We start from the raw sequence: 18,919 nt of genomic DNA, 5'->3' as shown, positions 1-18,919 counted from the left end.
CGGGCCACAGAGAGGTCCCCTGGTCCCGCGACGCCAGTTCCTGGGGACGAGTCTTCGCCCCTCGCCCACAGGAATTGGGGCGCTTTTCTTTACTTGGAAACCTGGGGCGCTATTCCCGGCGCGTTCCTGCACGCCCTTGTCGTTGCCGAGGGGACAGGAAGTGGCGCGCGCGCGCAAACTACGTTACCCAGAAATGGGTGCTGCGCGCTTCCGCCCTGGGGAAGGGGCCGCAGACGCCCGGGAGGGGCGTTTCCTGCGGGGTTGGGGCGGGACTTCCGGTCGCGCCGCAGGAGCGCATCCCTCAGTGAGCGGCGGCTGGTCGGCCCACGACCACGTGGACTGGGGCGCACGCCGGGCCACTCGGGGCCGCGCCGGGCGGTAGAGTGACGTTGCGGGGACCGCCCCCGCGCCCTGTGCGAGTCGTGACGCCCGGGCATAGGCTCCATCTCCCCTAGACTGTGCCCGGCTGTGGGACGGGCGCCGCAGGGACTGCGCCTTCTCCGGCCCCCGCCCCCGCGCTCCGTCGCCGAGGTCCCCGAAGGCGGCGGCCCGAGCCTTGCGAGCACTTACACCGTCGTCTAGCGAGGCTCGGAGCGCGACAAGCAGCTGCAGGCGACCCCGCCCAGGCTAAGCCTTCGGGACCCGCACTGGTCACCCGCCTCTCAGGGTCCCGCTTGGCCCACCCGGTCCCCCGGTGGTGGCAGGGGCGGCAGCACGGATGAATCCGGCGCAGGTGAGTGAAGGGTCACCCTCACGGTCACCGCTCCTCCTTGTGGCCGATGGTGGCGGTGAGGCTCTGCCTTATCTCCCCCGGTTCTCGGTCGTGGAGTCCCTGCAGGAGGGCCCTCTGGCCCAGGATCCTGATCTAGGGCGCGTGTGTTCCGGTTACGGACGGCCCAGGGAATAACACTGGAAGGGCGACCCAGTCACGGGAGCAGGCGCAAGGGAACGGGGAACTTGGACGTGGGGTTGAGCTGGGAGTGAACAGAGCCTCCGTTGTGTCTTTTGGGAGCAGAGAGCAGTGGAATGGCAGGCCGGGAGGCTGCGCCTCTCTGCTGTAAGTTTGGAGCTGAGGAGAGGGGGGCTGACGCAGATGTCACTCAATGGTGGAGACTGGAAGTGAGAGAAGAAATGAACTGAGAGCCCTGAGGCCCTAGTAGTGGGGGCTTCTGGGAGAAGGCTGAGCCCAAGTTTGGTTGTGTCTGGGAGGCATGGTCTGGAGGACACCAGGAGAACTGGCCAGCACCAGTGTTTGGCGTCCAGAGCTTACCCAGTACCCACCTGTCCACCTGCCTGGCTCTCTGCTCAGCACACAGTGCTCAGAGGGACGTGAGAAGAGAGCAGGCACTAGTGGCGCCAAGACCTGGTGTCTCCTCTGAGTCGGGAGCTGGGAGGAGAGGGACCAGGGTGGTCGTGTGAGTGGATTGACTGGGGAGTCCTCTTGCCTGTGGCTCAACTGTCCCCCCATCACGACAGGGCTGTGTGACCTTTGAGGATGTGTTCGTGTACTTCTCCCGGGAGGAGTGGGAGCTCCTTGAGGAGGCTCAGAGACTCCTGTACCGTGATGTGATGCTGGAGAACTTTGCACTTGTGTCCTCACTGGGTAAGGCCCTGCTGTGGTTATCTGTTGCTATGTGGCAAATTATCCCAGAGGTTAGTGGGATGACGACAAACGCGTATTATCTCCCAGTTTCTGTGAGTCAGAAATCAGGCATATCTCACGTGGGTATCTTTAGCTCAAGGTCTTTCATAACCTTGTTGTCAGACTCTCCAGGGCTGCTGTCTCATCTGAAGGCTCAACTGGAGATGAACCTCCTGTCAAGGTCATGCACACGAGCAGGAGGCTGTTGGACTAATTAGTCATTTTCTTGTTGGTTTTTGTCCCGAACCCTCCCTCAGTCTCTTGCTATGATGTCTTCTCCATAAGTAGATCACCACAGAGCAGCTGATTCCCATGAGCAAGAGACAGCATCCAATATAGAGGCTGGTATTTTTGTAACTTATTCTCGGAAGTGACATCCTATCATTTTTGCCATAATCTGTTCATTAAAAAGGAATTTTTAGGTTCAGCCCATGCTCGGCTGGAAAGACTTAACAGGGACATGGATACCTGGGGGTAGGTATGATTCCCAATTTCCTGGGCTGAGTTTTGCTCTTCCCTTTTTCCCCAGAGGGCAGCTTTCTGTCTGACAGTACCATCATGGCATGATCCCTTTCCTTAGCTCCCTGGACTAGGTGGTATGGGTACCAGAGCTGGGCAATGAACACTGTTTCCTCTTCTCTTAGAGCAGCCCCAGCCTCTTCTGTCCCAAAGCTTTGAAATGAAGGATTTGGGGGTGAGGAGTCTTGTCATCTGCCCAACAAATATGGCCTGGCCACACCTTGGCCGGGTGATTACCCAAATCCCTGATCACTCAGAGTCTGCCCAGAGTCTGCCCGCTTCCTCTAATTGACATATCCTGGGGCCTGACTCTTCAAGAATTGCAGGCACCGTGTGGTCACTCCTTGTGAAGAACAGTGAGCTGTTCCTGCAAGACTGTGTCGAAGATTGTTTTTTAAATACTTAATTTTCTTCCTTCTGGAGAGGGTCACCGTGGGGACTGCTAGCCCCTCAACCAGCTCTTCTTTCCCCGTAGGACTTGCAGTTTCCAGGACCCATGTTGTTTCCCAAATGCAGCCGGAGGGGAACGCAGGGTGCCTGAGAAGGTAGACGCAGTGGCAACTACAGCAGAGAAGACCTGAAGGAGGCCCGGCCCCGGTGAGTGGAAGCCACGGGAATGGTCGCGTCAGGGCTGGCTTCGCCTTCTACCAGCAACCTGTGCTGTCTCTCCTAGCGTTCTGATGCCACAACCAGCGGCTGACCTCATCCCACTTTTTCTTCCCCGTTTGTGACACTTTGCCCACTTATCACTTTTACTCTGTCCTCAGTCACCTGTTGGTCCCCCGCCCTTCCCATCTCCGCACCTTTTCCCCTCTTGGTGCTCCATGCAGTGCTTTGCGGCATTGGCTCTTTTTTAACAGGTCGTGAGTTGTGCTCATATCCTTCAGTTTTCCTTGAAAACAAAGTATTCCATTCCAACCAGAATTTTCTGGCCCAGGACAGCCCCTTTTGCACAGCACTCACCGTCACAAGGAACAAGGCCTTGCCGGACGACCACTGGCAGGGGAGTGGTTTGGAGCCCCTGCCTCTCCTTATCCTATACTCCATCCATCCTTGTCCCCTCTCCCTGTGTGGTCTCCTTCATTCTCTGACCTTTAGAGACCCGCGGCACACAGCTGCCCTTCCTGATCCTGATTCTGGCTCCCCTGTCGTGCCAGCGGCCCCATGGACTACTTCCTGGTTGCATCAGACACACATTTGTTATGGGGTGCCACAGGCCACCAATTAAACCTGCACTTCACCGGCATTTATCTTCCATCAGGCTGTCGGCATGCGGTGAAGGATGAGGCTGCACCTTCTGATGCTCCCCATCAGTGGGTGTCACAGATGAGAACTCCCCAGGCAGGTCCTTCCCCCCGAAAGGCTCACCCCTGTGACACATGTGGCCCATTCTTGACAGACATCTTTGCACCTGGCTGAGCCACAGGGAACACCATCTGGGCAACACGGCAACACCAGCGCGAGAGTCCCTGTAGGAGAGACTTCTGGGTAGTATAAATCTTGACCAGATGCAGAAGCAGTGGAGTGGAGAAAATTTTTTTAGAAAGTAAGGAGCCTGGCCTGATTTGTGAAGGTCAGCAGATGCCATGGGGCCAAGAAGGCCCTTACCTGCAGGGAGGGTGGGAGGAACTCTGTGGTCAGCTGTGGACTTGTCCAGCACCAGGCCCTTCACGGTGGGGAGAAACCACACTGGGCCCTGAGCGTGGGGGGCCTTTTGTGTATCCGATTTCCTTTAGGCAAGAAAGCACAACCTGAGACCATAAAGCCTTCCGCTTGTGGGAGGCAGCCTCACTCCGGGCTTGGTTGACTCAGAGCATCTCATGGGGCCCATGGTTGGGGTGAACCGGGAACAACAAGGGCCAGCGGAGAGGTACTTGAGCCACACGGAGAGTCTCCCGGGGAAGGTGAGCTCTGAGCACAGCTAATCTCCCTTCGAGGCTTTCACGGGAGCAAGTCTCAGTGGGGCGCCTTTCGTGAACCACTCACACAGTCCACGTAAAGCATCGGTGGTCGATGGGAAGAATCTACGAGAGGAAGGTTCAACAGATGGTGGCGTGTTGTTTGGCAACAGCAGTTGTGCTGAAGGGAAGCCCGGGACTGCACTGAACGTGAGAAAGCCTTTCTCGAGAAGGCAGGCCTCAGTGAGCACGTGAGGGTTTACCTCAAGTGAAGCCAGGGGAGAGTTTCCAAGTGCAGTAGGGCTTTCGGCTGCGGGCCAGACCTCCCGTGGCACAGGCAGATTCACGCTGGGAGAAGCCTTATGAATGCCAGGAACGGAGGAGAATCGGGGACAGCTCCGCTTTTGTCCAGAATAGTTTTGCCCACCCAAGAGAAAGTGTCTTCAAGTACAAAGTGAGGGGGTAAGCCTCTTGTGACCGCTGTTCTCTTGCTGATCGCGTAAGTGTTTTCCCAGGAGAGAAGCCCTGAATGCAGTGCTGTGGAAAGGCCTCCAGTCACCGCTTTTATTTCTGGCATGATAGAGTCCACACTGCAGGAGAACCCTTGGAGTGTGAAGAAGATCAGAGAGCCTTCTGTGACCTCTTTTCCCGAAGTCAGCACAAGGAGTCACAGTGGGGAAAACCTTGTGAACACAGTGAATGTGGACGCACGCTCAGCCTTCATTCATCGCTCCCCCCGCCCCCTAAGTATTCGTATTGGGGAGAAACCCTGTGAGCGTCAGACATGTGGGAAAGCCTTTTGCAAATGGACTTCCCTCAGTCAGCACCAGAGAACTCATACTGAGGAGAAGCCTTTTGAATGTAAGTCCTGAGGAAACTCGTTGCCAGAGGAAACCTCCTGCCAAGCATCTGAAAAATTATACCAAAGAGAAACCCCGTAAGTGTCATCGTTGTGAGAAGATCTTCTGAGGCGGTTCATCACTTACTGTTGTATGATCCACCCGGCTAGGACCATGCTCTATGAATAAGAACTTACAAAGGAGAGAAAACCAGCAGCTGCTGTGTAATTACAAAGCCTTCAGCCCTAGCTTGGTTTCAGTATGCCCTGAAGAGTGATTCCAGAGTATTTTAAAAAAGAGAGCAAAGGCATAAGAGAAGAGGAAGAAAAGAGGTAGATGTGACAGAAAAAGGAGTACATGTGGTTTCTTTCAGGTTTCCCTGCCAAACCCATGACAATTTGTTAGCAGTTTTAGGGGGGGCAGGTGGGAGCAGTATGGGCGAGGTGAAGGGGCCTCCCCCCACCGCCTGACTTAATACACTCCCGGCCATTCCGTGTCAGGAGAGCTGGACACTTGGTGCAGCTCTGCAAATATTTACTGAAATCCTTTTTTGTTAAAAAAAAAAAAACAAAAAACCCCTACTTAATCATTAAGGGTCATAAGTCTTTGTGATAAATGTGAAGTCTTGATTTATGAAGCACTTAAAAACTTAAAAGAAATTAGAATACTAAAAATATTGTTATCTAAATTATATCTAAGGAGCAAAGAACAAATATATGAATGGGTACATTTTGCTGCATCATTTAAGACCATTTAAAGTTATTTTTTCATTTATTCTGTATTGAGATATAATTGACAGATCACATAATTGGCATATAACATGTAAGTTTAAGGTGTTCAACATTGATCTTGTTGAATTTATATTGCGACGTGATTGCCATTGTAACATTAACCTCTGTATCCTGGTGGTATCCTGTATCCTGTGTTCCTAGTGGTGGGAGCAGTTCACATCTAGTCTCTTGCCAAGTTTAATGTTTGTAATACAGTTTTGTTCCTTGTAACCCCTGTACCGTGTGTTAAATCTCCAGGAGTTACTTAGTAGCTGCAATTATGTGCCCTTAAACAACATCTCCCTGTCCCCTGCCAAGCCTTTGGTAACCCATCATTCCACTCTTATTTGAGTTCAGAGTTTTTTGTTTTTCTTTTAAGAATCTTTGTATAAAAAATACAGTATTTGTCTTCCTGTGTTTGACTTATCTCACCTAGCGTAATGTCCCCAAGGCCCATCTGTATTGTCAGAAATGGCAGCATTTCCTTTTTTCTAATGGCTGAATAACATTCCACTGTGAATATATACCACATCTTCATCCTTTGATGGACACTTAAGCTGTCACTACATCTTGTCTCTCGTGTACAATGTTAATAAACATGGGAGTACAGATATCTCTGAGATCTTGTTTTCATTTCCCTTGGTTATGTATATACCCAGAAGTGGGACTGTTGGACCCTATGGTGGTTCTATTTTTAAATTTTTGAAGAAGCTTCATACTGTTCTCCAAAGTGACCAGACCAGTTTACAGTCCCACCAACAGTACACAAATGTTCCCTTCTCTCCACATCTTTGCTGACATTTAATCTCTTGTCCTCGTGATACTAGCCATTGTGACAGGTGTGAGGTGATACCACATTCTGGTTTTGATTTGCGTTTCCCTGATGATTAGTGATAATGGGCACCTTTTCCTGTACCTGTTGGCCATTTGGATGTCTTTGCAAAAAATGTCTGTGTGGTTCCTCTGCCCATGGTTTAATCAGATTTTTTTTTTGTTACTGAGTTGTAGGAGTTCCTTTTTTTAATGTGTTTGTTTTTGAGAGAGAGACAGATACAGAGCACAAGCAGGAGAGGGCCAGAGAGAGAGACACACAGAATCTGAAGCAGACTCCAGGCTCTGAGCTATCAGTACAGAGCCCGACATGAGGCTCAAACCCACTAACTGTGAGATCATGACCTGAGCCTAAATCAGACGCTTAACCAACTGAGCCATCCAGGTGCCCCAAGTTATATGAATTCTTTATAAAATTTTGGATATTAACCCCTTGTCTGTACATGGTTTGCAAATATTCTCTCCCATTCCATAGGTTGTCTTTTTTTAATTTTTTTAGTTACTCCTTTTGCGATGTAGAAGCTTTTAAATTTGATGTAGTCCCACTTGTTGCTTTTTTCTTTTCTTTGTGCTTTTGGTGTCATAGCCAAAAAAATCACTGCCAGAACCACCGTTTTGGAGCTTCCTTTTTCTTCTCAGAATCTTGTAGCATCAGGTCTTATGTTTAGGTCTTTGATCCATTTCAAGTTAATTTTTGTGAGTGGGGTAAGGAGTCCAATTTCATTTTTCTGCATGGAGTTATCCAGTTTTCCAATACCATTTGTTGGAAAGACTCTCTTTTCCCTATTGGATGTTCTTGGCTCTCATCAAATATTAGTTGACCATATCTGTGGGATTTTTAATCTCTTCTGTTCCATTGGGGTGGGTCTGTTTTTAATGCCAATTCCATACTGTTTTGGTTACTATAGCTTTGTAGTATAGTTTGAAATCAGGAAATGTGATGCTACCTGCTCTTTCTCATGATTGCCTTGGTTATTAGGAACTTTTGTGGTTCCATACAAATTTTAAGGTTGTTTCTTCTGTTCCTGGGAAAAGTGCCATTGGAATTTTGATAGGGATTGAGTTGAATCTATAGATAGCTTTTGGGTAACATGGACATTTTAGCAGTATTCTTCCAGTCTCTGAACACTGTGTCTTTCCATTGGGTCTTACTTCTTCCAATAGAATCTCATAGTTTTCATTGCACAGATCTTTCATTTCCATGGTTAAACTTATTCCTAGGTATTTTATTGTTTTTGATGCCATTTAGAATGAGACAGCTTTTTATTTCCCCAGATGTTTCACTGTTATCGTATAAAAAATGCAACTGATCTGTATGTGTTGATCACATCCTGCAACTTTACACTAATTAGAGCCAACAGTTTTTGGTTGAGTCTCTGGGATTTTCAGTGTATAAGAATCTATCATCTGGGGGCGTGAGTCGGTTAAGTGTTGGTCTTGATCCCATCATATATATATATGTGTGTGTGTGTGTGTGTATGTATGTATATGATGACAGTTTTATTTTCTTTTCATTTGGATATCTGTTAATTTCTTTGTGTTGCCTAATTGCTCTAACTAGGACGTTCAGTACTATGTTGAGTAAGAGTGGTGAGAGAAGATTCAGTTTAAAGAAAGCCTTTTCTTCATGTCATTTTATTTTTTTTAGTGATTTATTTTTGACAGAGAGAGAGAGAGAGACAGACAGAGAGAGAGAGAGAGAGAGAGAGAGAGAGAGAGAGTATGAGTGGGGGAGGGGCAGAGAGAGAGGGAGACACAGAATCCGAAGCAGGTTCCAGGCACCGAGCTGTCGGCACAGAGCCCGATGTGGGGCTCGACCTCACAGACTGCAAGATCGTGACCTGAGCCGAAGTCATACGCTCAACCGGCTGAGCCACCCAGGCGCCCCTTCTTCGTGTCCTTTTAGACATCTGTTCTGCTCACTTTCCCTTGATCCTGATCTGTTTTACTTTATTTTCTCTGAGGCACGATGGGGATCATACGGCTGCGCGGTCTTCCCAGGTGAGTCTTGATCGTTTCCTCTGACTGGGTTTTTCACTTTTTTAAATCTCTTTGAGGGCCTTCTCCAGGTCCACCTCAGCAGTTTTCTAAGGGTTGACTTAGGTCTAAAACAAACAGTAAAGCCACATGTTCAAGTTAAGCTCATGACAAACTGAAAAAACAAACATGGTTAAGGAATCTTACTGTTTAATGTTAGGAGAATGTGCCCAGCGTTGTTATAAAGAAAAGTGGGTGGAATTTACCAAAAGGATGAAGATGTATTCACGCAGGCACGTGTAATTTCACATCCTGCCCGTGGACTGACTTCCACTGTGCTCTCATCAGGTGGGGCACTTCGGACAATCTCCTTCCTTCGGGATTGTCCTTGAGGACAAATGTTGAACTATAGGAGATGATCATTGCTACCTCATAAAAAAAATTGTGCACTTTTTAATACAAATACAACCATATTCTCCCTTTAAGCCCTCCTCAAAACCTCTGCAATGACCACAGGCCTAAGTTTGCAACTCCACTGAGGGCTGAAACCGTTATGCCATGCTTTACCGCGTTTCATCAGTCGTGCCCTTTGCAATGAGTCAGCAGTCACAATGCTTACAACTTTTTTAAATGCTTATTTTTGAGAAAGAGAGACTGTGAGCGGGAAAAGAGAAGAGAGAAAGGGGGATAGAGGATCCAAAGCAGGCTCTGCTGACAGCAGTGAGCCTGATGTGGGGCTCGAGCTCATGGACTGTGACATCATGACCCAAGCTGAAGCCAGATCCCCAACTGACTGAGCCACTGAGGTGCCTCAATAGTTATAATTTTTTTTTTAATGTTTATTTTTGAGAGAGAGAGTGAGTGGGGAAGGGAAGAGAGAGAAAGAGACACAGAATCTGAGCCAGGCTCTGAGCTGTCAGCACAGAGCCCAACACAGGGCTGGAACTCACAAACCATGAGATCATGACCTGAGCTGAAGTCAGACGCTTAACCGACTGAGTCACCCAGGTTCTCTAGTTATAATTTTGTAATGACAGCATGTATAGTTTTCTATGACTTGGGAAAGAGAGTTGCCTCCCAAGGGCCCCTTCCTCCTCTGACCTCTCTTAGGGGAGCTTATCTGCACAGTGGCTGTGGCTATGTCTATAGCTGAGCTCCTGGGTCTGTAAGGGTCGACGAAATACTCTACAGAGAATTTGTTCCCCCCCCCCCCCCCCCGGAAGCTCTGGTACCATGCAGTACATTCAGACACCTGGGCCCACGTTCGTCCCAAAGCTGTTGTGACTTGCTGTCTCAGTGATGAAGGACTGAGGTTTATCCCCTCATCTCCCATTTCTTCCCATCTGGCCTTCACTTCCACGCTCCATCAGCCCAGCTGCAACCTTACTACCTTGTGGACAAGAATGACGGGACCGCATGCTTCAGTCGTGGCACGTCCTGTGGAGTTAGGACACGTGGGTGACTGAGACATGGGCCCTTCCCTTGAGCTCAGGTGAAAAGTATATTAAACGGGTGGAGTAAAGTAACTCTGGCTGTGACACCAAAGTGTCTGGGAGCCCTGGAAGCATGAGAGAGGGACTGAAACATGGGGGTGAGAGGACAGGTGTGGAGGGGCAGGGTGGCACACGGGCTCAGAGCTTAGAGTTGTGATGGTTGGTATTCCAGCCTGTCTGCACCGTGACCATCGCCAGCCGCATGACTTTGGTCCCGTTCCTTGTCCCTGGAGTTCCTTGTCTTTGTGTATAAGATGCGAAGGTGGACGTCGAACTAAAGTGCACAGAGCCGAGCAGGCCCTGGAACGATGCAGGACCCTCAGGCGGGGTTGGAGTTGGAGGGCGTCTGCAGAGGTGACAGCGTGTGTCAAGGCGCAAGACTGAGAGGTGTGGTCTGGAGGAGGGCTGCTGTGGCCGAGGTGGGAAGGGTGGTGGTCAGTGAGGTGGAGTGGGCGGGGCGACATGAGGCACTGGCTTTGTGCCCACTCATTTTGAACTGTCCATCAGACATCTAAGCGGGGACATCGGTATCTCAGATGTGCGCGCCTGGAGCTCAGGGGAGCATTTGGTCTACGGATACGTGGTGCCGGTGCCCGCCGGCACCGGAAGTGCCCACAGTGAGGCCTACTGGTGCGCTGCTACATGGGCTGTTGCATGCTGGGAAATGTGCGACACTCAGGAAGTGGGTTGGGGGGATGTCTTCTGCGCTCTGGGCGTGTGCTCAGTGATTTGTAGGAGGTTTAAGAAAGTGGAAATTTGATCTGAATTGGATGTTATCAGGAAATGGGGTTGGTCCTATGATTGGATATCCTGAAATTTAAAAAAAATTTAAAAATATTTATTTAAATATTTTTGAGAGAGAGAGACAGAGAGTGCAAGCAGGGGAGGGGCAAAGACAGAGGGAGACACAGAATCCGAAGCAGGCTCCAGTCTTGGAGCTGTCAGCACAGACCCCCAGGCAGGGCTCGAACCCATGAACTGTGAGATCATGACCTAAGCAAACGGAGGACGCTTAACCAACTGAGCCATCCAGGCACCGCCCCACTACAATTTTTTTAATGCTTATTTATTTTGAGAGAATGTGAGCAAGGGAGGAGCAGAGAGAGAGGGAGAGAAAGTCCCAAGTAGGCTCCAAGCTGTCAGCACAGAGCCGGGCGCGGGGCTGGAACTCACGAACCATGAGATCATGACCTGAGCCAAAATCAAGAGTTTGGATGCTTAACTGAGTGAGCCAGCCAGGCGCCCCTGAAATATTGTATCTTCAAGGCGGGGGACGGGAGTGGCACTACAGCAGCTGGTGGACAGTGTAGCTGTCACTCAGGTCACACAGGAGAGGGTGGGCACCTGGTCATTTCCATTGTTTGCACAGGGTTCTTGTTTTTGTCCATGCTCTGACGTGGTGACGGCGTGGTTTTTGACCTTATCTCAGTCTGTCATGGTCACTGAGGTCAGTGTTCGGTGAACTTGCTCATGTCCAACAGGAGAATCCCAGAGTCTAGAGCGGAATGCCAGACCAGCTACTGAGAACACCGTAGCCTGGCCCCCAGGCCTATCCCTTTCCAATCATGACACCTCCTGCGGCCAATTTCAACCTGTAATACAGATAGAAATTAGCCCCACACAGAGAGATCTAGGCAGAGGGAACATTACACACAAAGCTGTGAGCGTGTGCGGATCCTGGGCACTGGAGAGAGTGGAAGTTCAGGGTGGGAGATCTGAGGCCAGGGCCTGGGGACTGGCCCCCCTGGGGGGCTGGTCAGAGAGGCCTCGCACAGGAGGGAAGTTCTGAATGGGAACGGGCTGAGGGCACAGATATCCCGGTGGGGACATTGTTCTCAAGAGCCCGGCTGCTGGTGGGGCCTTAGTGGCACTCAGAGGGCCCCTTAGACGTGACTGGGCTAGAGTGGAGCGAGGGACTTGGGGCCCGTGTGGGCGGTTGGTCAGGGGCACCCAGAGGCAGATGCAGGCAGGGCGCTCACACCACGGAACCTACACAGCATCATCACACACACTACCCAAAAGTGTATTGACAGATGTGCACACCCAGGGACACACACGCAGGACTCAACATCCTGTGCAGGTGCACACACAGATACCCACCAGGACACAGACACAGGCAAATACCCAAAGGTAGACTTATTTATACAGCCACATTGATAGACACACGTGTCCAAATGGTCACACATGTACAGATGTAGCCATCCAGACAGAGGCACGCACACACGATCTCACTCACACGGACACACAGTCGCACAGACCTTCCCTAATGATAATCAGATCCACATCCGTAGGGACGTGGTCATAAATGTGTAACATCTGCTTCTGCGAGAAAAGGGCATTTGCACTATATAAGTTCATTACAGACTTTACTGATATAAAGGATGTGCGATTTACAGATGATAATATATACAGTGGTCTCTATTGTAAGCCTCACATAGCCAATGGATTCTCAAAGAATGCTTCTGTTAATTTTTGCTTTAACTCCTTGATGTGTCAAGATCTGTACAAAGCTTCAACATATTTATGTATTGTAACCAAGCAAATCCAATTCTGCATGTATACCCAATAGAAATGAGGGCATTTTTCCTCCAAAATATACACAGTTGACCATTGAACACCACAGATTTGAACTACATGGGTCCATTTATACACGGGGTTGTTGTATGAAACAGTACCATACTATGAATGTATTTTCTCTTCTTTATGATTTTCTTAATATCATTTTCATTTCTCTAGCCGTATAAAATATGTGCTAACCAACTGTTTATGTTCTCAGTAAGGCTTCCTGTCCGTAGCAGACTATTATTTTAGTTAAGTTTTTGGAGAGACCAAAGTTATATGCGGATTTTCAACGGACCAAGTGTCAGCACACCCAGCCCCCGTGTCGTTCAACAGTCAGCTGTAGGATTATAGGCTTATAAGCAACTTGATTGATCATAACCAAGAACCCAAAACAACCCACAGAGCTATCAATGGGGACATGCCTAAATAAATTATACGGTCACAGAATGGAAGAAGACACAGCAATGAAAACTACTGCTTCATGCAACGTGGATGAATCTCTTAGAAAAAGAAGTGGGTGACACTGATACAAGTCAGAGACAAATCAGTATGGGCTGGAACCTCAGCTAGAAGGGCTAAAAAAAAAAAACAGTGAACCTAATATATAGTGAAAAAGGACAGTAATGGTCACCTTTGTGCAGGGCTTTGTTCTAGGACATGTATGGGTGAGGTTTAATGGATGTTGACAGGCAAATACTCATGAAGCCATGCTCCTAACATTTGTCCACTTCATCTTATTGAAATTACACATATAGAAAAAAGATAAATAAAATAAGTACCAGTGCACACCCCACAGAATAAAAAAGCACAGCAAAATTAGAATTCCTATATGAACCTCACAGATTGCAAATCCCATTTTACACCTCAGAGGAATCCGTTATCCAGAAATTTTGCTTTACTAATTCTCTTTCTTTTTAATTCATGGTTTGACACCTTACAAATGTCACTAATCACAGATACATTATATGCTTGTCGTGAAATCCATATGAATGAAATCATTAGTGTGCTTTTCTCTACTATGGATTTTTTTTCTTTTAGTATTTGCAAGATGAATGTATCACCTGTGAATCATCCGAATGTATCACTTGTTAATTATCCTTTATTTATAATATATGTATTTTAAACTATTAATGTACCTATAGAATTTTATTAAACACATCGCTCAAGAATATGTGGGGATGTCATTTAGTCAAAATATTTATTATTTTTATTATCTTTATTTTATGTTACATGGTTATTTAGTATTTTATAACTTAATTTCCAAACACACCTTTTAATATTTTCCATTTACCTCTGTTGTTGATTGATGTCTTTTTTTTTTTTTTTATTTTTTTTTTCAACGTTTATTTATTTTTGGGACAGAGAGAGACAGAGCATGAACGGGGGAGGGGCAGAGAGAGAGGGAGACACAGAATCGGAAACAGGCTCCAGGCTCTGAGCCATCAGCCCAGAGCCCGACGCGGGGCTCGAACTCACGGACCGCGAGATCGTGACCTGGCTGAAGTCGGACGCTTAACCGACTGCGCCACCCAGGCGCCCCAATGTTTCTACTAATTTCTGAGATGGCTGATATAAAAATGCCTGATACATTTGTGGACTGGTATCTTTATCCTTGCTATTCTCAAACTGGCTTTATGTAATTTAAGTCAGTATCATAAGTTACATACATATTCTGTTATATCTTCTTGGTGATGCTTTCTCGCTGTAAATTCTTTCTTTCTGATATAAATACATGTTAAGCATGTGTTCGTGTCTTATTATGTAATAATTATAACAGGTATATTTTTCAAAACCTGTTTCATATATTTATATTTTAGATGTGTCCCTTGTATCCATGTTATTGTTGAATATTTTTAATATATCAAAAATTACTGGCTGATGATCTGAGCATTTACTCCATACTCATTTCATGAGATGGCTCATATATATTTAGGTTTAAATACATTCTCCGTGGATATGTGTGTGCTTTTCTTTGCCTCACTTGTTCTGTACATTTCCTTTTAAAAACTTTCTGTTGAGGGGCACCTGGGTGGCTCAGTCAGCTAAGCCTCCAACTTTGGCTCAGGTCATGATCTCACAGTTTGTGAGTTCAAGCCCTACATCAAGCCCTCCCTGCTTGGGAATCTCTCTCTCTCTGCCCTGCCCCACTTGCACGCATGCATGTGCGTGCACTCTCTGTTTCTCTCTCAAAATAAACTAATTAAGGGGCGCCTGGGTGGCGCAGTCGGTTAAGCGTCCGACTTCAGCCAGGTCACGATCTCGCGGTCCGTGAGTTCGAGCCCCGCGTCGGGCTCTGGGCTGATGGCTCGGAGCCTGGAGCCTGTTTCCGATTCTGTGTCTCCCTCTCTCTCTGCCCCTCCCCCGTTCATGCTCTGTCTCTCTCTGTCCCAAAAATAAAATAAAAAACGTTGAAAAAAAATTAAAAAAAAATAATAAACTAATTAATTAAAAAATAAAAACTTGCTATTTCTGTACATTTCAATTTTTCCTTCTTCATATTTGTGGGGTGTATACACTGATTCTGTTTACTAGTATTTAAGCTGAAAATGACAATGCACTTATTTAACACAATAAAATAGAGATAAAATCTTTGCTCTCCTGAAAAATATAAGATTTAAATATTAATTTGCTTATCTCAGTTTATGTGCTATTGAGTCTATACATGGTAATCCATCACTCTGTCTTCAAAAAGGAAATATTAATGTCTTATACAGAGAATGTTTGTATTAATCTACAAACACACCCCTCTCATAGATCCTCATTCCTTCTACCATCACAGACCATTCATCTGGGATCACTTTCCTTCAACCTTAAATAGAATCTTTAAAGTGTTCTTTATGTCAGTTTTTTTTTCATTAAATTTCTCATGTTTGGTCTCAAATAGTCTTATACTGTTTCTTTGAAGATGCATTTGTTGTATATAGAAACTTGGTGGTGGTTATCTCTCCCACAGTTTCAGTATGTCCTTCTATTGTGTTCTGGACACTAATATTATATTGGGTGTAAGTGGAGACATTGTGTGTATAAGCCATATATAAACATATATAGCTCTGAGAGACAGTATTTGGACCTGAGTTGCATAAGACTTCACCCAACGATCCTAACATTGAGATGCAATCAGTGAATGGATGAGGTTTTAATTTTGGTTGTCACATTAACAAGGGCGTAAGAGGGTAAAATGTAGATGATGGATAATAAAATGGGCATCGGTCATCAAATTGATGGATTGTGCTAGAAATGGTCTAGGTGTTCACCAATACTATTCTTTTGGACTCCTGAGAGGAAAAGTATGTCCTCGCTTCCCTTACACTTAACTTAGGACCATGTTAGTGCTAGGTATGCCATTCAACTTGTTTTGAAGTCCATGAGGAAGCACCTTCACCTTTGGCTACTTGAGCTCAACAGGCCAGCTGCTCTGTTTATTATTAAGCTTCCTGGACATTCCGGACTCAACTCCCTGGAGGCCAAAGTAATCCACCTCACTGATATTTCTGCCAAATGTTTCTCTCAAGGAGACCCAAGAGCCAAACCTCTGTCATCGTCGAAAAGAATGTTCTCGCACATGATAATTTGGAAGAATTGACCAGAGACACCCAACAATTGACCCCCCAAAAGTAAAAACAACATTGGAAATTTAATAATTGTTGATCTGATAAAAAGAGAGAATTCTTATTTGGACTAAATGACAATATGGCCCTACCAGAAATTCTAAAATTCCCACCATTTACCAATGTACAACTATTGGTCTACTGACAAAATGATAGTGTTTATGAACCAATATTGGTTCAATGAGGCCACAAAAGTGCCTACTTCACTTGTCCTGTTTGTCCAGTGGTACAAGGAAACGTGTTCATACTGCTCCCAGACACTTTGAACTGCCCAATGGAACATTTGAGGTTTGGCAAATGAATTTCATACAGCTTTCCCTGTCTCATGGATATAAATGTGTTTTAGTCATGGTTTATACGTTGTCTCACTGGACCAAAGCTTTCCCTTGTAGACAGGCCACTGCTTCTTCTGTGGCTAAAACTCTGTTAGAAAAGATTATCCCTACCTGAGAAACACCTCTCAAACATCATGGTGGTTGGGTAACCCATTTTACCCATAACAAACAGTACTGTTTGGCTGGTTTTATACTTTGATTGTGTGTCTCATCCTCAGTCCTCAGGGTTAGTTGAACACACTAATGGCACTGGTAAGACTCAATAGGCAAAATGTGTAGAGATCTTCTATATACATTGTTCAAAAATATTGCCATCAGTCCTAATTCTCAGATCTCCCACTGTCCATAGATTCTCACCCTTTGAGATAGTCACGGGACTTCTAGTGCACTTGGCCCTGCCTCCTCCGACCCACAGTTGATAAAGTAGATATCCTTCAAAATTATAAAGGCCTAATTGCTCAGTAAAGGCACCGAGGGACAAAAGGCCACTGAATTAAGAAAAAACTGACTCTTGGTCAGCAATGCTTTCCGAGAAGGATCCTGATCAAAAGGGAGGAATGGGAAAATGAATAAAGGACAACCTCACTAAAATGGAGTTGGGAGGCCAAAAGGAGGAACTCTCACCCAGTACTACTGGAAATCAAGAATTTCCAATTACCAAGACCAACAGAAGAATCAACAGGGAAGAATCATCAACTACAGACCCTAACAGGAAAAGATGTGCACTGCATTTGCTACAAGAAATTGACCACCCCATCAACTCAAAGAGAAAACACATTCACCCTGAACTCTTGCTTTTCTCCAGTGGACTTGCGTTCAAAACAATCCTTCCCAACTTCCTCTTTCTTCTCCATAAATAAGTTCCTTACTTTTGTTTGCTGAACTAGTCTATGGTTTTTGCAATAGATTACTTGTCCTGAATTGCAATTCTCTGCTCTTTCAGAAGAAACCCATTTTTGCTAGCAAAATAACTGATTTGTTTTTAAGGTCTGCCATATGAAACCATGTTAGGTCCACACCTACTTAAGCCTAAGAGCAATTAGTCTTGATAGTCCTAACTTTTGAATCATATGGCCTGTAGGAATGTGTCCCTTGCACAACAGACCTACCTGTGCTTTGTGAAACCTTCCTATATAAGATTTTTTTTTTTTTTAATAAAATGCACCTCAGGGCACACCTGGATTGCTCAGTCGGTTAAGCGTTGGACTTCGGCTCAGGTCATGATCTCCTGGTTCATGAATTCAAGCCCCATGTTGGGCTCTGTACTGACAGCTTGGAGCCTGGAGCCTGCTTCAGATCTGTGTCTCCCTCTCTCTCTGCCCCTCCCCTACTCGTACTCTGTCTCTCTCAAGAATAAATAAGCATTGGGGCGCCTGGGTGGCGCAGTCGGTTAAGCGTCCGACTTCAGCCAGGTCACGATCTCGCGGTCCATGAGTTCGAGCCCCGCGTCAGGCTCTGGGCTGATGGCTCAGAGCCTGGAGCCTGTTTCTGATTCTGTGTCTCCCTCTCTCTCTCTGCCCCTCCCCCGTTCATGCTCTGTCTCTCTCTGTCCCAAAAATAAATAAACGTTGAAAAAAAATTTTAAAAAGAATAAATAAGCATTAAAAAATTTTAAAAATTTAAAAATTAAATGCACCTAATGGTATACACATGTGCTTTATGCAAAAATTGTCACCGTTATTTATGATGCTGCTTGCTGACTCAGAGTGGTTGTATTTTGTGTTTGAAAACAAATCACCAGTGATTCTGCAAAGAGGGGTCCCTGACACCCTCCTACATCAGTATATGTACCAACCTTGTGATAACAATAGTAACAATAAGAGCCTGTATTTAACGCTAGGCCCTGTGTTAAGCACTTATCTCATTTTCCATGAAGTAGGTTGTAGTACTTTCCCATTTTAGTTATTAAATCTTGGGGGAAGGAGGGAGGTCATAAAAAGAGTTCCACTTCTCCAGGTTACGCTAGGGCCCCTCCCCCAGGTATTATATATCAGAAGGTGTCTTTTGTTTTTTTTTTTTTTTTTTTAATTTTTTTTTTTCAACGTTTATTTATTTTTGGGACAGAGAGAGACAGAGCATGAACGGGGGAGGGGCAGAGAGAGAGGCAGACACAGAATCGGAAACAGGCTCCAGGCTCCGAGCCATCAGCCCAGAGCCCGACGCGGGGCTCGAACTCACGGACCGCGAGATCGTGACCTGGCTGAAGTCGGACGCTTAACCGACTGCGCCACCCAGGCGCCCCTCAGAAGGTGTCTTTTGGGTCCGATAACTTTGATTTTCAGTAAATTCACAGGTGATGATGTCACTAAGTTCACAGGTGATGATGTCACCGCCGTCTCAGGGATTTAAATTTGGGAATTAACGAATTGGAGTAACAGTTAATGGTACTACACAAAGTCCCCACCAGCGGGACATATTCACTGTTCAATTTAAATCTCAGTCCCC

At 46.5% G+C, this 18,919-nt stretch overlaps 1 long non-coding RNA gene across 2 annotated transcripts; it reads left to right on the top strand.

Moving 5' to 3' along the window:
- Nucleotides 1-356: 356 nt before the first annotated feature.
- Nucleotides 357-6,242, top strand: LOC124522725 (uncharacterized). 2 transcript variants are annotated; one of them, XR_006964830.1, is made up of 4 exons: nt 357-733; nt 1,477-1,603; nt 2,637-2,758; nt 3,423-6,242. It is a non-coding gene; the product is annotated as an uncharacterized LOC124522725 (long non-coding RNA). The 2 variants fall into 2 exon arrangements; XR_006964829.1 differs by having other exon boundaries at nt 2,637-6,242.
- Nucleotides 6,243-18,919: the final 12,677 nt, after the last annotated feature.

Source organism: Lynx rufus, unplaced genomic scaffold, assembly GCF_022079265.1.
Source record: "Lynx rufus isolate CCGP_SWC_20201006 ecotype Redwood Valley unplaced genomic scaffold, mLynRuf1.p SCAF_39, whole genome shotgun sequence".
Lineage (NCBI taxonomy): Eukaryota > Metazoa > Chordata > Mammalia > Carnivora > Felidae > Lynx > Lynx rufus.
The sequence above is the reverse complement of the archived record's forward strand: the minus strand, read 5'-3'. Positions and strand labels throughout refer to the sequence as shown.